Source organism: Bison bison, unplaced genomic scaffold, assembly GCF_000754665.1.
Source record: "Bison bison bison isolate TAMUID 2011002044 unplaced genomic scaffold, Bison_UMD1.0 scf7180017864381, whole genome shotgun sequence".
NCBI lineage: Eukaryota > Metazoa > Chordata > Mammalia > Artiodactyla > Bovidae > Bison > Bison bison.
Genome location: NW_011494953.1, coordinates 2231026 through 2235297, shown reverse-complemented (window position 1 = coordinate 2235297; position 4272 = coordinate 2231026). Strand labels below are relative to the sequence as shown.

At 38.1% G+C, this 4272-nt stretch overlaps 1 protein-coding gene and 1 pseudogene across 5 annotated transcripts in view; one reads left to right on the top strand and one right to left on the bottom strand.

Moving 5' to 3' along the window:
- Window positions 1–4272, top strand: part of TUFT1 (tuftelin 1) — a 50102-nt gene that overhangs the window by 27854 nt on the left and 17976 nt on the right. The gene's annotated exons all lie outside the window — the stretch shown is intronic.
- Window positions 536–3398, bottom strand: LOC105001300 (annotated as a pseudogene). Its single transcript, XR_826849.1, has one exon. The product of XR_826849.1 is annotated as a calponin-3 pseudogene (transcript).

Sequence of the window (4272 nt, the reverse complement as noted above, 5' to 3'; positions counted from 1 at the left end):
ATTTTACATGTTTCAATGCCATTCTCCCAAATCTTCCCACCCTCTCCCTCTCCCACAGAGTCCATAAGACTGTTCTATACATCAGTGTCTCTTTTGCTGTCTCGTACACAGGGTTATTGTTACCATCTTTCTAAATTCCATATATATGCGTTAGTATACTGTATTGGTGTTTTTCCTTCTGGCTTACTTCACTCTGTATAATAGGCTCCAGTTTCATCCACCTCATTAGAACTGATTCAAATGTATTCTTTTTAATGGCTGAGTAATACTCCATTGTGTATATGTACTATAGCTTTCTTATCTATTCATCCGCCGATGGACATCTAGGTTGCTTCCATGTCCTGGCTATTATAAACAGTGCTGCAATGAACATTGTTACTGTGCTTTTGGTATTGTATCTAAGAAGACTTTGCCTAACCAAAGGTCACAAAGACTTATCCCCATACTTTTTCAGAGAGTTATAGTTTTAGCTCTTATGCATAGGTCTATGATCCATTTGGGTTAATTTTTGTGTATGATGTGACTTCATTTTTTTTTTTTTTTTTTTTGCACACTGATCAGGACTTTATTTAAAAATTAGCAAACAATACTGTAGAAACATTGATATGTAAATTTCTAAAACGCTGCATCTTAAATTTAGTTGGCAAAGTACCACATTTAGCTATAAGCATGTTTAGTCTTCCATGTAGAAACAAGATACTAAACTGTAAAAAAAAAAAAGCTTCCTACTGTTTGAAAATACCAGTTTAAGTAGAGGACTGTAAAAATGCATAGATTTTTAATGAAAGAATTGACTGTACAAGAGTACTCCCCTTTCACAGTATTCCTTTTTACTTCATATGTGAGTTATTGGTTATGCTGTAGGATTTAACTGTCACAGCACTAAAAGGCAACTATTTAGGGAAGAGGCAGAAAAAGGAAAAAGGAATGTATGTAAGGCAATAGTTCCTTTAGGTACTATAAGCATAATAGTGTTTTAGGAAGACAAGATAAAAATTACTCAAGGCTAGCTTGGTTCTCACTGAATAAAAACAATGGGCTAAATACTGAGCTCCTCTGTGAATCTAATAATCAATGCCTTGGTCACCATTCTGGTAATCTCTGGGGTAGTCATCTTGGTACTCGCCATGATATTCATCGGGGTATTCTGCCTGATAATCACTATCACTGATTTCTGACCCATTGGTTCCTGTTCCTTGGCTTCCGTTGTGAATGACAGGTTCTGTGGGAGCAGCACAGTATTTGGGATCATACATTTGCCGCCCAAGCCCATACACACTCATTCCTTTCTGGGAAGCGACTTTGTTGGTACCCATCTGTAGGGAAATCGTCGAGTTGTCCACGGGTTGTAATGTTAGCTTCTGATCGTAGATGTCTCTTCGGGTACCCGGTGCTAATATTCCCGCCTGGCTGGCTCCTTTGTTGGTGCCCATTTGCAGGCTAATTGTGGTCTGATCAAAAGGTTTGTCAGTTTGCATTTTGGGATCATAAAGGTGCCTCCTCGTCCCATAGGCTGTCATACCTGCTTGGCTGGCGCATTTGTTGGTTCCCATCTGCAAACCAATTACACTCTGGCCAGCTTTTAATTTTCCTTCATCAAAACGTCTTGTTTGTTTTTCTGCATACTTAACTCCAATGTCAATGGTTGTATGGAATCCTTTTGTTTTGGCCAGACCTGCTAGGGCCACCAACGTAGTCTGAATCTGGGTCATGTTTCCATTCTCAAAAAGATCATTTGCTTCAAATATGTCATGTGGCTTCATGCCATAAGCCTGAATAGCTTTAATAAAGTTGCCGATATTCTCCAGCTGAGGCCAGTTTAATGAGGACTCATTGACCTTCTTCACTGAGCCTGGCTGTAGCTTGTTTATGAGTTCGCAGAGGATAATGCCATCTTTCAAGCCCAGCTGGAAGTTGGCGCCAATGCTCATGCCTGTCACCTCTTCTATCCAATTGCGGAGATCTTCTTCTGCCTGATGATCATACTTGGAAGCAATCTTGTTCTTGACCTCGGCCGAAAGCCCATAGGAAGGGCCCTTGTTGAAGTGGGTCATGATGATTCGCGCGGCGGGAAGAGGTTGAGTTCGGGTCCGGGGGTTTCTTGCACTCGGTTTCCCCGCTCCTGACCCCGAAGAGTGGCCGCACTACAAGATGCTCGGAGCTCGCTCTCCTGGGCGGCGCAGGAGTCGCCGGGAAGCGGCGGCGGGACGCGCGCGGTGCCTCGGCTACTCGGTCGAACGAGGTCCCCCAGACGCTCCCGCTCGGCTCCGGAGTCCCGCACGAACTTAACTTCATTTTTTCGCACATGATGTGTTTTTACCAGCCTCGGTTGTTGAAAAGACTGTTACTTGGCACACTTGTCAAAAATCAGTTGACAAAAATCAAAGTATGTAATTATTACTTCTGGACATTTTGTATACCATTGATCTATGTGTTTATCCTATATCAGCCCCATGCTGTCTTGACTTCTGTAGCTTTGTAGTAATTTCCATATGAATTTTAGGATTAGTTTGTCAGTTTCTGCAAAGAAACCAGCTTGGATCTTCATTAGAATTGTGTTGAATTTGTAGTTCAGTTTGGGGAGTATTGCCATCTTAGCAATATTAAGTTTTCTAATCCATGAAAATAGGATGTTTGTTCACTTTTTAAGGTCTTCTCTTATTTCCTGTTCTGTAATTTCTTGCCTCTGTTATGTTCTATAATTTTAAGAATGCAGGTTTTGAACTTTGTTAAATTTATTTCTAGATTTTTTTTCTTTTGGATTGTTCATTGCTATTAATAGTGTATAGAAATATAACTTTTTTTCATATATTGTACTTGTATCCTACAACCTTGCTGAATTCATTTATTTGTTCTAACAGTTTCTTATTGAATTCCTTAGGTTATTCTGTATGCATGATCTTGTTATTTATGAATAGTTTTACCCTATCCAACCTGTATACTTTCAATTAATTTTTTTTATTCAAAGTCATTACATGGCCTTTACGTGGCCATTACATTACCACCCCATAATTCTATTAATATAATCATTGTTAACATTTTATTGTGTATCCTCTCAGACATTTTCCTATACGTTTGTATTTTTAAAAAATTGTATTGTATATTTATACTACAATTTGCTTGCCTCCCTTTAATGGTAGTTTATAATATCTTCTGTATCCATAAATGACTTCATAGTATTCTATTATACACATACCCTATAATTTCTTGAATCCCCTATTGTTGAACATTTTGTCTATTTCTACTTTTTGCAGCCATAAATGATATTTTGTCAAGTATATATATTACTAACTTGTGTATGTTTTATAGTATAAATAATAAAGAAATATTTTCTCAGTTGTAAAAAAGTCAAGCATGGTGTACAGAGAAAAATGTGTAAATCCCCTTTACAATTCCCTTTTCATGAGTTTACATGTATATATGTAAGTATCTATACTAGTTTTTAGCTCAATTTATTTCATTAGGATAAATTTCCAGAAATAGCTTTGGTAGGTCAAAGAGTAAATATGGTTTTAAGTCTTCTGATCAGAACCCCCAAATTACCACCCAGAAAGGCGGTGACAATTTACCCTCCCACCAGCAGTGTAAGGGTCGGACACGTCTGAGCCACTGAACTGAACAGCAGTGTATGAGGCTACCTGTGTGGAGTTAATTTAACTGGAGGTTTCTTTTCTTTTTCTAAAATTTTTATTGAAGTATAGCTGATTTACAATGATGTGTTAGTTTCAGCAAAGTGATTCAGTTACAGATATCTTTTTCAGGTTCTTTTCCCTTATAGATTATTACAAAATATTGAGCATAGCTCCCTGTGCTGTATAGTAGGTCCTTGTTGTTTATCTATTTTATATACACCAGTGTGTATATGTTAATCCCAACCTCCTAGTTTATCCTTCCCCCCTTCTCCTTTGCTAACCATCAGTTTGTTTTCTGTCTGCAGGTCAATTTCTATATTGTATATAAATTCATTTGTATCATTTTATTTTTCTAATTTTCACCTGTAAGTGATCTCATGTGATATTTTTCTGGCTTACTGCACTTAGTATGATAATCTCTGGGTTCATCCATGTTGTTGCAAATGGCATTACTTCATTCTTTTTTATGACTGAGTCATATTTTAGTGTGTGTGTGTATGTACCTACCACCTCCTTTTCCCCCCAGTTTTTGTGTATTTATTTAGTTTTGGCTGTGCTGGGTCTTTGTTGCTACTTGGGCTTTTCTGTAGTCGTGGCAGGCAGGGGCTACTCTCTAGCTGTGGTGCGTGGGCTTCTCACT